Below are 18,492 nucleotides of genomic sequence, written 5' to 3'. Positions count from 1 at the left end.
TCACAATTAATTTTAAAAATGAAAAGCAAAGTGTTACGTTGTACACAGGGTGGGTATGAGAAGGTAACAAAAGGGAGAAAAACATGAGGAACACAGAACTTGGTACTTAAAACTATCCTAATTTCCTCAATATTAATAGCTCACCTTTTGATATATTATCACACTTAACTCTGCCAACATTTTAAGATAAACTCTGTTATAACTACTCTTTTATAGATGAGAAAACTGGGGCCCAAAGAGATTAAACATCTTAAAAGGCAGCTAGAAACAGCAAAGCCAGGTTTCAAATCCATGTCTATTTGCCTTGAGTTGTGGATTATTATACTGCCTCTGAATAGTAACTACCATTAAGTGAAGAATCAGAGTCAGTTCATCAGGTATTAATTGGGGGCTGACCCAAACTTGAAAGCACTGGTATTTACGCGTAATAGATTTCAGACTAGGGGTGCCTGGGTGGTTAACCATCTGCCTTTGGCTCAGGTCATGATCTTGGGGTCCTGGGATGGGGCCCGAGTCCGGCTCCCTGCTCGGTGGGCAGCCTGCTTCTCCCTCTCCCTCTGCTGCTCCCCTTGCTTGTGCTTTCTCTCTCAAATAAGTAAACATAGAATCTTAAAAAAAAGAGAGATTTTAGACTATAAAATTACTTAATACTACAGTTTATTTCTTTATCAATTGTTGTATAACAAAAAGTCAAGCTTATTAACATTTTCAGCACTCCTAGTCACTCCTCAATTGGCTTCTCCCCTCGTCATTACGCTGATAGTACTCTTTTTAAAGCCTCCCTGACCTCTTAACTCTCAAATTCAGTGGATTATTTTCACCCTCACCCTCCTGACCTTATGATAGACCAAACCCAACTGATGATTCTGCTATTTCAATATTTCTCTCCTTCCCTGGACCCTCTCTCAATTCTATTTCTTAGTTTCCTTCCCTCAGTTCCTTTCAGCAGCTGACCCCTCTCCACTGCACAAACCATAGCTGCAAAACTCTGTGTACATTTATAGACTTGAAGGAATCTTTAACATTTTAATCCACAAAAATTGGGGATCCCGGGGTGGCTCAGCGGTTTAGCGCCTGCCTTTGGCCCAGGGGGTGACCCTGGAGACCGGAGACCGAGTCCCACATCAGGCTCCCTGCACAGATCCTGCCTTTCCCTCTGCCTGTGTCTCTGCCTGCCTCTCTGTCTCTCTTTCATAAATGAATAAATCTAAAAAAAATCTTTAAAAAAATAATAATCCACAAAAATTCACTTAACTATAAACTTCATGAAGGGGAGGTTTACTTGGTTTTGTGTCCCTTCACATACAACAGACAATCGGTGTTTGCTGAATTAAAGGAAAGCTATCTTTAGTGTCGGCTAAAAGTAATGTCTCACTGGAGCCAGCAGTACCTACAAATGGTATATATTTTTAAAAAATATGTGATGTCACAACCTTCTCAGACAAAGAATAGGTGGGGCTAAGGGAGTGGTTCCCTCCTCCAGAGAGGATAAACATTAAGGTCTCATATACCAGCCCTGAAACTGAATAAGCCTAATTATTTTAGGATGTCTTTAGTAAATTATCAGCTTTTCCCTGATTATTTTAAACCAGGACACCTTTTCCATAATAAATTCAACTCTGAGTAATTGTTGGAAAGAACTGTGAAATATCCTACTACCTATGAAGCATACCAACCTTCGAACTTTCATTTCAGGGTTAAATATACAACGGATCAAAAGCCAAATGATGTGTGAGGAGAAAATCATCTCAAACACAGCAATTATGCAATTCCTTTCTCCTTTTAGAATCACAAAAAGAAACGGGAAGAAACATGAAAGTTTTGTTTCATTTCCTGTTCAACCAATAATCTTTTCTACCGAATCTTTCATAAATCCTTTGGAACCTCTGCCTGAATATTCAATCCTCTTATATTCTAATTACCTTTAAAAAGTAAATCTCTGTGCATTTTTAGGCACATAACATAACACACGTAAGGTTTTAAAACAGTTAGACAGCACCAGTAGGCTGAGTGACAGACTCTTGATTTCGGCTCAGATCACATCTCAAGATCAGGGGTGAGATGAGCCCACCTCAGGCTCCCCATTCAGCAGGGAGTGGCTTCAGATTCTCTTTCCCTCCCCTAACTCCTCCCTCTCCCAAAGTAAAAGTTCCCTAAAACAAGACTCATCTCCTCTCCAGGTCCAAGCTAAGCTCCCTTTCACCTCCATATTTCTCCTCCTAGGCGACCAGGCACCTGGGTGGCTCAGTCGGTTAAGCATCTGGCCTCAGCTTAAGTCATGATCTCAGGGTTCCTGAGATCCAGCCGCAGTGGTAGGCTCCACACTCCTTGTCCCTTTCCCTCTGCCCCTCCCCACACCCATGCTCTCTCCACCACCCCACCAAAGAAACCTTAAAATTAAAAAAGGGAGGAGGAGTAGGAGTTAATGGGAAAAAAATTAAGAGGTTTTTTTTTTTCCTTCTCTATTTCCCAAACATTGGTGACACGATGCTCAAAATCACAAACCACATTAATCCAAGCCGGAGTTAATAAAATACTATAGTACCAATTTAGTGAACCTCTATAAACTGTGTATTAACAGAATCAATGTAAAGGTGTCAGAACTGTAGCTCAGAGCTGAACTTGCCGGGAGGATCAATCCTTATTCCCTGCTTATTCCCTAAAATAGCGCCAACCCCTTTCAGACAATCTGTACTTTTGCTCAAGTTCCCTACCACAAGGCTCATCTCTCCATGTCCAAGGTCCCTTTCACCTCCGTGATTCTTCTCCTAGAACGTGTCACTAATGAGAGGCAGGACATTTCTGTTTAGAGCAATTTCATAAGAGTGACAAATTTTACTCTTATTATAAAACACTGTGTTTTATCCGAATCAGAGTTGTGCCCTTTACCTTTACTAGAAAAGGATACCACCTGTAATGATTCTAATACGATTCCGGACTACTGTCAAGTCAGACTAATTTGAAACTTTTCACAACCTTAAATCCACAGGTGAAGCATCTTAGACCATTACTCGTGCAGCAGGCTAATATTGCTGCTTATATTCTAAGTTCCCTAAACCAATCGTCATCATAAATTCAAAGAGAGGGGCAGCCCCGGTGGCGCAGCGGGTTTAGCCGCCACCTGCAGCCTGGGGCGTGATCCTGGAGACCGGGAATCGAGTCCCACATCGGGCTCCCTCTGCCTGTGTCTCTGCCTCTCTGTGTGTGTGTGTGTGTGTGTGTCTCATGAATAAATAAAATCAATCAATCAATCAATCAATCAATTCAAAGAGAGGAGGCTGCTAGGACACCCGCAAACTTACCCTGCAAGACTGATGCTGTAAGGCTTATCACAAAGGGCCGTTCCCGGGCTCCCCTTACTATTCCACGCCCTGTCCTCCCCTCAACACAGGAAGTTAATCTGGTCCGTGTGAGGCACCAAAAATCTTTCCTCCTGTGGTTTGCAGCCAGGGCCCGCACACCTCGGGTGCAACCAGGCCACCTACGTAAACACATGATCCGTGTTACCTCAAAGCCAGACCCATCCTGGTGAGTTCCCTCCGAGGCCCAGCCGAGGCCGAGCGTGTGTATTATGCAACACCACCGGGCCAGGTTCTAAGCCCGCGACGCCGCGTAAGCTGCAAACGGCGCCCACTCAATCCACCAGGCGCTTCGGCACAGTTTCGAGAAGATACATCAAAACAGGAATTACCAGATCCTCAGCAACCCTGAAAATCACAAACTGTGGCAGCTGTGATTCTCAGTTACAACTGTCCCTTCCGCAGGCTTCGAGGGCCCGCTTTGGCGGCCCGGCCCCCTCCCAGGTCGTCCCGCGGGGGCACGGGGTCGGCGAAGGGGGAAGGGGGCCTGCAGCAGGTGGGCGCCTCCCGGAGCCACAGCGGCCTCAGGGACCGACGAGGGAGCAGGAGGCGCCACCGTCCCCGCCGCTGTAGCGCGCCGGCTCCAGGCCCCGCGCCCCACTCCCCGCTCCCCGCTCCCGGGCTCCCGGGGCGCAGGCCTGCGCACAGCGGGCCGCGCGGTGTCAGACCCGGGGGGGGGGGGCGCGTTCCAGGGCAGCAGCTCCGCGGTGGCCGCGCCGGGAGGCGAGGGGAGGGACGCGGTCCCAGCGTCGCCGGGGTCCCCCTCAGCACCCGCGTGGCCGGGCGCTCACCCGGCGGCGCCTCCTCAGCGGGCGGCGCTGCACCGAGGCCGGCGATCCCCCTCAGCACCCGCGCGGCCCCGGAGGCGGAGGTGAGGGACGCGGTGCGAGCATCCCCGGGCCCCCGCGCGCCTCAGCCCCAGCGTCTCGGCGCCGCTCCCCGGGCGGCGCTGCACCCAGGCCGGGCGGCGGCGAGCGCGGGCGGCCCCAGAGGCGGCGCCGCGGGCGGGCGCGCGCGATCACGGCCCCGAGGACGACGCCGGCGGCCCCTCACACAAAATGGTGGCGCCGACGCGGAGGCCGCGCACCTGGGGAGCGCCGCACGCCCCTCGGGGGGCCCGGCCGGCCGCCGGCAGCTGGACGCGCGCCCGCGGGGAGGAGGGCGGGGGGGGGGCCGCGGCCTCGGCCTCCGGGAGGCCCGCGTCGTCGCCGGCGGGGCGGGGGGCGCGGGGTCGGGCGCGGCGGCCGCGGCCTCAGCCCAGACCCCGCGCGGGCGGGCCGCGCACTCACCTCGGACGGGCCTCCGCAGCCGCCGGCGCCGGGCGAGGAGGCGGGGCCACGGGAATGAATGGAGCGGGCGCGGCGGGCGGGGGGCGACCCCCGGCGGGTCCGGGCCGCGCCGCTCGCGGCTGCCAGGCGGGTGCGGCCGCCTCCGTCCCCGGGGCCCCGGCCGCCCGGCTGCTCGTCGGCGGCTCGGCCGCAGCCCACCGTGCCCTCCGCCGGCGTGACGCACTCGCGCCGCCGCGCCTCAGCCCTCGCGCCGCGCCCGCGCCCGCGCCCGCGCCCACCGCGAATCCCCCCGCCCGCGCCGCGCCGCCCCCCCGCGCCGGGGACGCCGCCCTCCCCCCGCCCTCCCCCCGCCCCCCCGGCCCGGCTCCGGCGGCCGCGGGCAGGTGCGCGCTCCCCCCCCCGCCCCCCCCCGGCCGTCAGCGCGCCCGCGGCTGTGACCGCCAGGCTCCAGCGGCCTCGGCCGTGTGGACGCGCCGGGGCCTGGGCGGAGGGGCTGCGCCCGCCGGGACCCCCTGCCCCCCGGCCGGCCCGGCCCCGCGCCCCACTCCTGCCGAGCCCTTTCGCTCGCTTCCCCCGCTCGGAACAAAGATGCGCTCTCCGGGAGGTGAAGAATGGCGGGTTCCGCGAAGGTGGCGCTTGCCGTGGCTCAGGTGCGTTTGAGAAATGTGAGGATGGTGTGCAGGGATTCTAAGATTTCCTTTTACGTAAATTCTGGAAAATAAACTCACCGTCCAGGAGCCGGGGCGTTGTTTTCCGCGCATCCAGGAGGTTTGAAATGATTTCTTGCTCGGCTTGCAAATACTTAGCAATCACAACACCAATCTTTCACAAATTTAATAGTGATCAAACTATTGATCGCTATTTATCCTTTCTTTTTTTTTTCTATTTATCCTTTCAATAAATACTGCAAAGGATACTTGTCGATAGAGACCTATTAGACTCGGATTTTTTTTTTAATCAAATAGGCTTTTCTGCCTCCAGTTGCTTTTAAGAAACAACCTCACATCAACCATGTTTCATTTATAATATTTAGCAGAAATCTTAAATGTTACACACCAGACATTTACCATTTATCCTAGACCTTACTTAAAAAACTAGACCTAATTGAGCAGGAATTTTGAATATAGCTGGGTTTTACACAGAGCGAATGTTGAATGAACTCATAAAACTTAGAAATTTGTATTTCTGGAGTTGTATGGAAGTAGGAATCCCCACCGGAAACCCAAACAATTGCCACTTTGGGAAGACCTTTCTTTTTTTTTTTTTTTTTTTTTTTTGCTACCAGAGGCTGCAGTTGTTGAAACCTTAGGCCTCAATGCTAAACTAGCCAGAGCAACCTGTTTGTAATGTTTGAAATGCATGGTCTTGTCTGACTTTTAGCCCAACTTTTAGTCAGGGGGTGCTCGTGCCTGGGAAGCGGGTCTCCCAAATGTCTGGCCACTGCTTGGAATCACAGCGGCGCCCCCCCAGCCCCATCCAGGCAGCTAAACCCAGCTCTTCCTGTGGCAAGGATGCTACCTTCTGAGACCCACTGAAGAGATGCTGCCTCCTCTTAGGTGAGGAGTGTCCCATGAGGACACTCGGGCTGCATTCTCTTTACTTGCAACATCATGTGGCCTTGAGTGTTTAAGGAATTAAAAAAAGAAAATCCCCATTTACTTACCTCTGGCAGAAATTCATTAAATCTTGCTTGTGCGTTTACCTATACTCTTGAGGATCCACTGAGCCCTTAGTGGGCAAAGAACTAAACAATAGTGAGTCTTTTTTTTTTATAATAGTCACACAGAGAGAGGCAGAGGGAGAAGCAGGCTCCATGTACCGGGAGCCCGACGTGTCTTATTTATTTATGATAGTCATACAGAGAGAGAGAGAGAGAGAGAGAGAGAGAGGCAGAGACATAGGCAGAGGGAGAAGCAGGCTCCATGCACCGGGAGCCCAATGTGGGATTCGATCCTGGGTCTCCAGGATCGCGCCCTGGGCCAAAGGCAGGCGCTAAACCACTGCGCCACCCGGGGATCCCAAATAGTAAGTCTATATCAGAGTAGTACATGCTTTAAGCCACTACCAAAACATTTTGAAATAGGTTTGAGGCTTTTGTCCAAAAACTTTTGTGGAATGTAAAACGATTATCGTCTTGGCTTTTGTTGTTATACATGCTTCGTTTAATTGTTATTTTGTTAAGTTATAAGCAGAAGGAGGACAGCCTGGGTGGCGCAGCGGTTTAGCACCGCCTTCGGCCCATGGCGAGATCCTGGAGACCGAGGATCGAGTCCCGCGTCGGGCTCCCTGCATGGAGCCTGCTTCTCCCTCTGCCTGTGTCTCTGCCTTGCTGTCTCTTTCTGTGTCTGTCATGAATAAATAAAATATTTTTTAAATTAAAAAAAAAGTTATAAGCAGAAGGAAACACAGAGTTTCCATTTCATTTTTAGTATATGTTAAAAAGAGAGTGGAACCACGTTAAGAGAAGCTTGCCGCAACTGGATTTTGGAGTTTGCTGACACAAATGACCCAGAGAAGAGCCCTTAAATTGCAGTGGAAAAGAGGAATTTCAAAAAAAAAAAAAAAAGAGGAATTTCTAATTGCTAAAATAATGGCTAATGTTTTGGACTGCTAACAAATGGCAAGGTGCTCTACTAGCTTCTTTGTGGAAATTAACTCATAATCATCCTTTGAAATACATGCTAATGTTATCTCCATTTGACCTGAGAGAGATAGAGGCACACAGAGAAGCTAAATAATTAGCCCATCATCACACAGCTAATAATGCTGCCAATGGGACTCAAGAGCAAACACCCTTAACCAGTATTCTGTACCACCTTTTATGTGTACAAAATCCTATGCCATATGATTGGATTTTGCTTTTGAATCCCTAAAACATACCAAATACTCAAAACATACCAAATACTTCATGTTTCAGTTATTTCCTAGATCTAAGTTTTTTTCAGGTTCTAGAGCACAATTATAAGTTTTACTTACATTTATTTAGTGTATGGAAGAAACACGATTCCCCAGAAGAGATTTGTTACCATCTTTGACCCTCTATTAGCTTTAAATGGGTAGAATTAGGATCTAATATATGGAATACATGTATTTGAAATTCATAAAATCACATTGAGAAGCTTTTAATAACTGAGGCAGCCCAGGGACTTCCAGATATAGAATATTAACCAATTAGTTAACTAGTTAGCTAATAATGTCAGCCATGGCAAAGGAGAAATGAGAAAGCAACCTTTCCTCCTTGAGCTAGAAGAAAAGGGACCCCCATTTCCTAGAATGTTCTGTTTCTTTCCCTGGTACATAAAATATGTCACAGGAATGATTTCAGGATTAAATGCAGCAGTTTGATGGGGTTTTCTGTGTCAGGCACTACATTTATCCACAGATTTCAAATTCCTGAGTGATACTATGCACCACGTGTGGGGAAAAGGTAAAAAGAACCTGAAGAACAAGAGAAATATCAGGTTTGAGAAGCCCAGTTATACTTGTTTCTTCTGATTCGGTTTGGTCTAATATGAAATAGATGTTTAAACACAGAGTAAGTATTTGGTAAGTTTAGTTTGAGTTTAAGAGAAATAACATGGGATTTTTCAAGTTAGTAATGAAAAACTACATACATACAAATTTGCATCTGTAGCAGATACTACCCAATTGCCTAGGTCAATATTTGTTCCCCCCCTTTTCTCCGACCGACTCAATGTTATTCAGGTGGCAATGTGCCCAACTAAAACTATTTTCCTCTCCAGACTCCTCTTGCAACTAAGATGGCTATATGATCATTTTTGGGCAATGGAATGTAAGCAAAAAATCATTAGGAATGGCTTCCAAGAAATCTGCTTTTCTGATAAAAAAGAAAGATTCAGATACCCCTTTGCCTTTTGCCATTTGTACTTTTTTCTTCTTCCTGCTTGAAAGGAGGACTTAAGTCTGGGATCAGAGTAGCCACCTTGAAGCCATGAGCTGACCACCTTGAAGCCATGAGCTGACCATGGGAATGAAACCCATGTGTAACTATCCCAGAACCAAGAGATAGGAACCAGGGACAATGATGACTTTATGGAGCTGCCACACCAATTACACACACTGCCTACCTCCAACTCTTATCTGTTACTTGCCAACAAATGTGATCCTAACTAAAAGTCAAACACTACCTCCTTGATAGATCTAAAAATAAAATAAAAATAAAGTCTTCTCTAGTGTATATACTATATAGTCATTATTCTTTGATTTTGCTGCTGTATTAAGTAACTGAATTTTTGCAGATATCAGTGCTCTCTGTCACTTACCTACCTAATAGTGGGGGGGGGGGATAATTTTTGACTGTAAAAAGAATCTCTTATTTTTTCATTAATTTTTCTAGACATGGGGGAGGGGAAGAGAGAATCTGAAACACGCAGCATGGAGCCTGACACTGGCCTTGATCTCATGACACCAGCATCATGACATGAGCCGAAATAAAGAGTCCAACACTCAACCAACTGAGCCACCCAAGTGCCCATTATATTTAATCCTATATAGTGTATTTGATTTTAACACATTTCACACATGACCTCAGGAAGTCTCTAATATCACCACAGGAAAGGATAAGTGGCTATAGTCATCTAGAAACAAGGTGGTGGCCAAACTGATCACCACACCATATACATAAAACACAGGAAAGCAAAATTATGTTTTTTGTTTTTAACTAAAAACAAGTAGAAGGGATCCCTGGGTGGCTCTGTGGTTTAGTGCCTGTCTTGGGCCCAGGACATGATCCTGGAGTCCTTGGATCGAGTCCCACATTGGGCTCCCTGCATGGAGCCTGCTTCTCCCTCTGCCTGTGTCTCTGCCTCTCTCTCTCTCTCTCTTTGTGTGTGTGTCTCTCATGAATAAATAAAATCTTAAAAAAAAAAGTAGAAGAATTAGGATTTAGAGAGGGCTCCTAAAATTAGATTATGTAGTTTGTACTTTATAGAAAGCAACCTGGTGATACATATCAAAAGGGTCAAAAATATGAATGTGTTCCCATAATACTACTACTAATACTACTAGAAACCTATTCGAAGGAAACCTTAGGAAGAAAAAAAAAGTTATGCTTATGAAGATGTCACTGAAGCACTTTTTAAAAAAGATTTTTTAAATTTATTCATTAGAGAAAGAGAGAGAATGGGGGTGAGCCGAGAGAGAGAGAGAGAGAGAGAGAGAGAGAGAGAGAGGCAGACACCCCGCTGAGTAGGGAGCCTGATAAGGAGCTTCATCCCAGGACCCTGGGATCATGACCTGAGCCCAAGGCAGATGGTTAACCATCTGAGCCACCCAGGCGGCCCTGAAGCACTTCTTTCAAACTTTTATTTTTAAGTTTATTTCCTTTAGTAATTTCTGCATCTAATGTTGGGCTCGAACTCATGACCCCGAGATCAAGAATCACATGCTCCTCCAACTGAGCCAGGCAGGCACCCTTGAAGCATTTTTGTTTTTAAAGAAGGCCAAAATGTATAAATACTGTAACAAATGTCTAATAATAGATATTAATTAAAGAAATGCAAAATGTTTGCCTATCTTATTGCAGGCAGTAAGAGGAAATATTTTTAATTGCTAATAGCAACTGGGAAGGCTTATTGAAACAGCTAAATGCTATAATAGGATGGCATGCAAAATGGAACACCCATCTGGAAGCAATGCATCATAATCCCCATTGTCATTGTTGGATTATATTTATTGAACACTTCTTTCCCAGATACTGTACTGATGGGGTTCAGAGCCTGCCATTCCAGAATATGCCCCTTTGGCATGCAGATTATTTGGAGCTAAAGATAATTGAGGCCCAACAAACTCAAAAAGAACTTTTTACTGCCCCTTTAACTGATCTAAAGAAATTCAGATAAAGGGCACCTAGATGGCTCAGTTGGTTAAGTGTCAGCCTTTGGCTCAGTTCATGATCTCAGGGTCCTGGGATTAAGCCCTGCATTGGGCTCCCTGCTCAGTAGGGAGTCTGCTTCTCCCTCTCCCTCTGCCCCCTCCCAAATAAAATCTAAAAAAAAAAAAAAAAAAATTGAGAAAGGCTGTACCAGGAAGAGAGCTATAACAAAGATAATTTTTTTTAACATAAGAAAGACTTCTCTTCATGGCATGGCAAACATTTGTTTACCAAGTATTTGCTCTTCCCATCTTCCTATGAACTATCTTTCTCCCCTTTGAAATCCCAGATCCTTACCCTCTCTTTAGTTCAGTATAGCATGTGAACCTCAAATGCCTGATTTTTGGAGAGACTCTCAGGTCTTAATCGGACTCCTGTAAGTTTTAATTAAGATTTTCTCCTGTTAATCTGTCCCATGATAGTTTTTTTTTTATTTTTTTTATTTTTATTTTTTTTAGTTATCTCTACCCGCAATTTGGGCCTAGAACTCATGACCCCAAGATCAATAGTCTCATGCTCCACCAATTGAGCCAACCAGGAGCACCTGTCTCATAACTTAATTATTAGACCAACCAAAGAAATTAGAATGAAAGAAAAGCTTTCTTCCCCTGCAGTACTGAATATCTGACCTTTGTTGTCTTCCTTAATTCTCACGCTATTTGAAGTAGACACTGTATCTTCATTCCGGAGATGTGGAAACAAGTTTAGAGAGGCACAGAAACTGACCAAAGATGCTGGAGCCGGTAATTGACCCCCAGTGTAAAGCAGGAATTTGCCCATTGCTCTGAATTACTCTAGACTTAGGCATGAGACTATAGACTTAACTATACCTCTTCTCAACTAATATATATCTAGCTTCTAGAAAATATTTGTATTAACATCCTCTCACCCAGTATTTATACACCTATTAATTCAACACATGTCTTTTAAAACGTTTATTATGGGCAGCCCAGGTGGCTCAGCGGTTTAGTGCCGCCTTCAGCCTGGGGTGTGATCCTGGAGACCGGGGATAGAGTCCCATGTCCGGCTCCCTGCATAGAGCCTGCCTGCTTCTCCCTCTGCCTGTGTCTTTGCCTCTCTCTCTCTCTCTGTCTCTCTCTTTCTACGTGGGTCTCTCACAAATAAATAAAATCTTTACAAAAAATAAAACATCTATTATGTCAGGCATTGTGCTAGATGGACTCTGTGATGTGGTAATGTGATGAAGGGGATGGGCAAAGCCAACAAGAAATATAGATATGGTGTGTAGAATAACGGTTTCTGGCAGAACTGAAAAGACAACCAAGGCTTTTAGCAAAGTGCAGAGTGTCAAGAAATGAGGTTATTCTTTTAAAAAGTCCTGGTCAGCCATGATAAGGAGTATGGACTCAATCCCAAAAGCAATGGGAGAGCCATTTTAGGAGTTTAAATTTCAGAGTCACATGACTACACTTGTATGTTAGCAAATATTCTCAGGCTGCAATGTGGAAATTGAATCTAAGAAAATAAGAGTTAAGCCAGTTATGGAACTGATACAGACTGATGACAATCTGGTCTACAGGTCATAGTGAAGATGAAGAGAAGTAAATGAATTCTCACACTCAGAGGTAAGAAGCGGAGTGAACAGGACTTGGCAAAATGTGCAATGTACTAGAGAAGACAGGTAAGACCACAGGGTTTTTGGCTTGAAGCATTGGGTGGATGGTGGTGCTGCTTCCTAAAATGCCCAGTCAAAATCAAATAGGATCTAGATTTTTTTTTAAATTTATTTTTTATTGGTGTTCAATTTACCAACATACAGAATAACCCCCAGTGCCCGTCACCCATTCACTCCCACCCCCCAGGATCTAGATTTTGAAGATCTAAATCTTCATAAGAAGATCTTGCATGGGAAGCCGAAGAGAGGAAAGGGAGATTGTGGGAGCTGCGTGTTCAGTAAAGGTAAATGCACCCTTCAGAATTTATCCAAAGGAACTAATTAAGGATAAACACAATGATTTGCCTATAGGACTATTTCAATATTGTTTGTGATAGGGAAACATTGCTGGTGGGTAAAGGGCCGGAAAGTCCACCAAGAAGTTGCTAAATAAATGATGGCACATCCAGTATAGCAACTGTAGAATCTTGTATCATTTTAAAATTGCATATTTTAAAAGATTTTATATATTTATTCATGAGAGACACAGAGAGAGAGAGGCAGAGACACAGACAGAAGGAGAAGCAGGCTCCCTGCGGGGGAACCCGATGTGGAACTCGATCCCAGGCCCCGGGATCACAACCTGAGCCAAAGGCAGACACTCAACCACTGAGCCATCCAGGTGCCCCTAAAATTGCATTTCTAAACAATATTTAATAATATCGGAAAATATTTTTTTAATATTTTATTTATTTATTCGTGATAGAGAGAGAGGCAGAGACCCAGGCAGAGGGAGAAGCAGGCTCCATGCCAGGAGCCCGATGCGGGACTCAATCCAGGGATTCCAGGATCACACCCTGGGCCAAAGGCAGGAGCTAAACCACTGAGTCACCCAGGGATCCCCCAATATCGGAAAATATTAAGTGGAAAAGACATCTGTTTAAAAAGCACAGTACTACTTTTGCTTTTAGAATTATGCTAATCAGGGATCCCTGGGTGGCGCAGGGGTTTGGCGCCTGCCTTTGGCCCAGGGCGCGATCCTGGAGACCCGGGATCGAATCCCACATTGGGCTCCCGGTGCATGGAGCCTGCTTCTCCCTCTGCCTATGTCTCTGCCTCTCTCTCTCTCTCTCTCTCTGTGTGTGTGTGTGTGTGTGACTATCATAAATTAAAAAAAAAAAAAAGAATTGTGCTAATCATACAAATATATTCAGAGAACATATAGATCATAAGGACATATATATTGAAAAGTTAATAGTTAGAAAATGGATTAGAAAGAGGCAAAACAGGGTAGTGGGAACACTGGATAGGTGATTTATATTTTGTGGTTATTTTTATCATTTTGCATGACGAACATAAAAATCCTTTTATAATTAAAAATTTAATGTTTTTTCTTGTTAAGAAATGTATAGCACGGGGACACCTGTGTGGCTCAGTGGTTGAGCAAACAGTAATTCTCTTGGTAGCCATGAGCTGTTCCAGACAGAAACTTAAGCAGGATCAGATCATTCCAGGGCTCTGGGCTGCTAGAAGCCATGCTATAGTTTGCTCAGTTCTCCTACTGTAGGGTCTGGATGCGGTCATCCTTGCCTAGAGTTTTGATCAGTCCATTAAGCGTCTGCATTTGGTTCGGGTCATGATCCCTGGGATCGAGTCCCACATTGGGCTCCCTGCTCAGCAGGAAGTCTGCTTCCCCCTCTGTCACTTCCTCTACGCCTTCATTCTCTCTTTCTCTCTCTCATATAAATAAATAAAATCTTTATTAAAAAATCCCAATGCAAAAAAAAAAAAAATCCCAATGCTATCTTAAAAAAATAAATGAGTTCCTGTACTTTAATTCTCACCCACTGCCCTACCAGAGTCAATTTGTTTTATCCATAAATTGAAATGTTTTTAATGAAAGTAAATTTCTAGCATATTGTTTTGGGTTTTGGTGGCATATTCCACACTCTGAGAACATTGTTATGCAAACACTCTACTTAACTAACTAAACAGTATATAGTATTTACACTTGTGTTTGCTAAAGATACAGGAATTATAATCTCACCCCCACCCCCATTCACCTCCCCACCCACTTGTTCAACACCCCCACCACCAGCTTCCTTTACTGATTTAGAAAAATATTGCAAAGTAGAAAGTGGCAACATTATTAACTGGCTTTCTTCACGTCAGCTACCTGCACAAGGGACTCCATTAACAACTAAATTCTGTCCTGCAGATAATGCTAGGACGGAAAATGCTTTCCACATAATGATTTACATATGGAAGCCGTAGATATTGTAATTAAGAAAAACATAAAGCAGAGAATCCTTTACTGCAACTTCAAAACCCAAAATCAAAAAAAAAAAAAAAAAAAAAGCCCAAAATCAAACCAACAAAAACCTATGAAACTCTGAATACTCTAGCTCAACTAGGATGATTAGAGGGGGATAAAAAAAAAAAAAAAAACAAGCAAAACACAGGAATTCCTTTATATTGGAAAGGAGCAAACTAGAACAGTACTTTCAACCCAAAGACACATCCAACAGCAAAAGGCACGTCCTGCCTGCCGAGGCTTAGAAGGTCTTCTGCTTCCCCCACATCAAGGCTGAAACAATACACAATGTCTCTCAATTTTTCTGCCTGGCCCAGGGTTGAAAAGCTACAGTGGAAATGAGTAGAGCTGGGTGGGGGATGGGGTGGACTAGGCCTTTGGAGTGGTGCCGGCCTCCTCCTTCCCTCCCTGCTGCCAAGCTTTTCCAGCTTCCGTGCTAAAAATGCAGAGTTCTGAGACTCTTCCCTAAAGATTTCAATCCTGGAGATCCAGAATGGTGAGTTAGGGACAAAGGGGGCTAGCCAGGGCTAGGTAGGGGCCATGAAATCGAGCTCACAAAAATTCAAAAAATGCTGAGCTGTGAGGAACCCAGAGATAAGGGAACAAGCCAGGCTACCCTGCCCTAGGTGTGGGCAGGGAGGGTGCCTTTTTTATGACAGTCATCTGAGACCAACAAAGAATAACCTGACCCCAAAGAAGAAGTAGCCATTAAAGATATTATCACTAGTCCTTACTCCATGCTGATATCCATAGATGGGTTAAAAGGATTTAAGTTCCCTGGTTGGCTTTCAATAAAAGCCCAACCCTACAAGCCCTCAGGGGCAACCCTGTTGGGACCCCTGTCACTTCTGACAGCTTTCTCTGTCTCTTTGCTTAATAAACTTGTATCCCTTTACTCACCCTTCTTTGTCCATGAAACTCATTCTTCAACTGCGTGAGACAATAACCAAGCTCCCCTGTATCGAGGGGACCAAAGAATCCTTATTTTATTTTTTATTTTTATTATTCTTTAAAAAGATTTATTTATTTATTTATTTATTTCTGAGAAAGAGAAAGAGTGCACAGAGCAGTGTTGTCCCCAAGATTACGTATCCGAGAAACCACCCAGGAGCCGACACCAATGCAAACACACGAGGGTTTATTAACAAGCTCGAGCTTGGGTCCAAGTGCAGGGACTTGGACCCCAAGGGGGGACCTCCAGAAGGGGGGGAGGAATTTCTCAAGTTCTGTTTACATTCTGATATGGGGCTTTCAAGGGCATTAAGCTCTGTTCTCATTCTGATATGGGGCTTCCTGCCACTGGCTTGAGCTCTGTTCTCATTCTAACATGGGGCTTAACAGCAGTAAGGTAAAGGTCAGCTCTTATTCCCAGGGGCCTGGGATGGCTGTACTTGGGCTAACCCTGAACTTCAGGTGGAATGGCCTTAATTTCCTCGGCCTGCACAAGCAGGGCAAGGGGCAAAGGGAGGAGAGAAAATTTCAAGCAGACTCCATCCTGTGCTCAGAACCTGACCCAGGGCTCAATCTCATGACCCTGAGATTATGACCTAAATTGAAATCAAGAGTCAGATAGATGCTTGACTGACTGACCCACTCAGGCATCCCCCAAATCCACATTTTATTTATCCATTTTTTTAAATTTTACTTAAATTCAATTTGCCAACATATAGTATGACACCCAGTGCTCATCCCGTCAGGTGCCCTCCTCAGTGCCCGTCACCTAGTACTGCATCCCCCCCAAAATCCACATTTTAAATAAGCACCATAGCTATGATCTTTATCAAGACTCTGAATAGATAGTGAGGCTAATTAACACAATAAAAACACTGAGATGAGACAACAAGTATCATACATGTATGACTAAGTGAAGGGATTTAAACTTCTGATTTTTTTTTTATTAAGATCTGACATTTACAGTAAAGGGCATACAGTCTCTAGTATTCAGTGTATAGTTAGTTCATTGAATTTTTAGTATGTGAACAACTAGGTAACTCCACCCAACTGCTACACTAAATAGAAATTAGTATACTTCTATTATGAAATGTTTTGTATCTACCTTCTTTTGCTCACCCTTATGTGTATGAGAATCAACTGTGTTGTTGACTGTTGAAGTAGCTTTTTTTAAATTTCTGTGTACTATCCCATTCTATGAAAATGCCATGATTTATTTACCCCTTTTCATATAGATAGACATCTATCATTTCAAAATCGCTTGGCATTTCCATATGAATTTTAGGATCAGCTTGTCCAGTTCTGCAAAAAAGGCAATTAGATTCTTATACAGATCACATTGAATCTATAGCTCAATTTGTATAGTATTGTCATCTAAAAAAATATCATGTCTTCCAATATATAAACAGTGGATGTCTTTCATTTATTTAAATCCTCTGCTTTTTTTGGGTCTTGTTTGCAGTATGCAAGTCTTGCACTTCCTCAGTTAATTTATTCCTATTTTGTCTTTTTCTGATGCTACTATCCATGAAATTGTTCTTTTTTTTTTTTTAATTTTTTATTTATTTATGATAGTCACAGAGAGAGAGAGGCAGAGACACAGGCAGAGGGAGAAGCAGGCTCCATGCACCGGGAGCCCGATGTGGGATTCGATCCCGGGTCTCCAGGATCGCGCCCTGGGCCAAAGGCAGGCGCCAAAGCGCTGTGCCACCCAGGGATCCCCCATGAAATTGTTCTTAATTTAATTTTCAGATTGGTCATTGCTAGTATATAGAAATTCAATTGATTTTCATATATTGACCCTGTATCCTGCTACTTGAATTAACTTATAAGCTTTAATAGTTTTTTGGTGGGTTCCTTAGGGTTTTCAACACACGAGATCTTGTCATCATGCAAATAGGAGTGTAACAGCACTTCAGCTGATCTTAAGGATTAACTTGCTTCAGGCTAATGCACTCCCCAAGTGCTGACCTAAGTCTCTGGATCATGGGCTTTGAGGAGTGAAGGCACCAGTGTTCCCAGGCCCCAGGGGCCAGCAAGCCTCTCTGAGGCTGCCTTGGTTTTCTGATTAGCATAGCAATTTTTTAGCAAAATGTTTTTCTTTTTTAGGCCACACAAATGATTTTACTAACCTCCCTTTGTGTATCTTGTAGACCTTGCCCTCCTTTGAGGAAAGAACAAAGTAGTCCTATGCATCATAAAACAGGAACTGTACCTCCTCACACATCCCTCAAGCACTGAGATAATGTCTGTAGCTGGCACCACGGAGTCTGCACATGATCAAGACATGTTGCAGGCCACTGCGTTCCCTTTGCTGAGTAACTGCCCTAAACCCTTTTAAGAACCCCTGGGCAAGGCAGAAACCTTGCAGTTGGTTTTGGTACAAGACTGCCCTCTCCCCAGGTGGCTGGCCTCCTGAATAAAGCTCAAAATCCTTTCCAATGAAACCTTGTCTCTTGATTATTTGTCTTTTCAGTGACAGGCAAATTTAGGATTGGGATTCAGAAACAGAAGTAGTTTCACTTCCTCTTTTCCAGTCTTGATTCTTTTCTTTTCTTCTTCTTCTTCTTCTTTTTTTTTTTTTTTTTTTTTTGCTTTTGCCTAATTGCTGGGCCAGAACCTCCCACACAATGTTAAATAGAAGTGATGAGAATGGACATCTTTGTCTTTCTTGTTTCTAATCTTAGGGAAAATGTTTTCAGTATTTTACCAGCAAGCATGATTTTAGCTATGGGTTTTTCCTGAATGATCGTTAGCAGGATGAGAAAATTTCCTTCTATCCTATTTTGTTGAGTGTTTTTATTATGAAAGGGCATTGAATTTTGTCAAATGTTTTCCTCTATTTAGGTGATCCTGTGGTTTTCCTTTATTCTATTAATATGATGTATTACATTGATTCTCATATGTTGAACCAACCTTGCTTTCTTGGGGATAAATACCACTTGGTCATGGTGCATAATCCTTTTTTTATGATATGGGATTTAGTTTTCCAGTGTTTGCAGAGGATTTTTGCACCTATGTTCATAAGTGATATTGGTCTGTGGTTTTCTTTTTTGTGATACCTATCTTCA

General features: G+C 44.6%; 1 protein-coding gene and 1 long non-coding RNA gene across 10 annotated transcripts in view; one reads left to right on the top strand and one right to left on the bottom strand.

Moving 5' to 3' along the window:
* Positions 1-4,822, bottom strand: part of FAM169A (family with sequence similarity 169 member A) — a 62,093-nt gene extending 57,271 nt beyond the window's left edge. For 2 of the 8 annotated variants that reach the window (XM_055331446.1, XM_055331448.1), the window contains exon 1: positions 4,649-4,822. The gene's annotated coding sequence lies outside the window, so the exon portion shown is untranslated. Of the gene's footprint in view, positions 1-3,302; positions 3,485-3,507; positions 3,602-3,691; positions 3,743-4,150; positions 4,227-4,648 lie in introns of those variants that run through there. The other 6 variants (XM_055331444.1, XM_055331452.1, XM_055331447.1 and 3 more) reach the window with 5 other exon arrangements.
* Positions 4,110-17,848, top strand: LOC129513468 (uncharacterized). Of its 2 annotated transcripts, none has more exons than XR_008665250.1 (4): positions 4,110-4,230; positions 12,082-12,183; positions 12,365-12,461; positions 17,575-17,848. It is a non-coding gene; the product is annotated as an uncharacterized LOC129513468 (long non-coding RNA). The 2 variants fall into 2 exon arrangements; XR_008665251.1 differs by lacking the exon at positions 4,110-4,230 and adding an exon at positions 5,157-5,298.
* Positions 17,849-18,492: the final 644 nt, after the last annotated feature.

The sequence above is a fragment of the Nyctereutes procyonoides genome, unplaced genomic scaffold (assembly GCF_905146905.1).
Source record: "Nyctereutes procyonoides isolate TBG_1078 unplaced genomic scaffold, NYPRO_anot_genome, whole genome shotgun sequence".
Taxonomy (NCBI): Eukaryota; Metazoa; Chordata; class Mammalia; order Carnivora; family Canidae; genus Nyctereutes; species Nyctereutes procyonoides.
The sequence above is the reverse complement of the archived record's forward strand: the minus strand, read 5'-3'. Positions and strand labels throughout refer to the sequence as shown.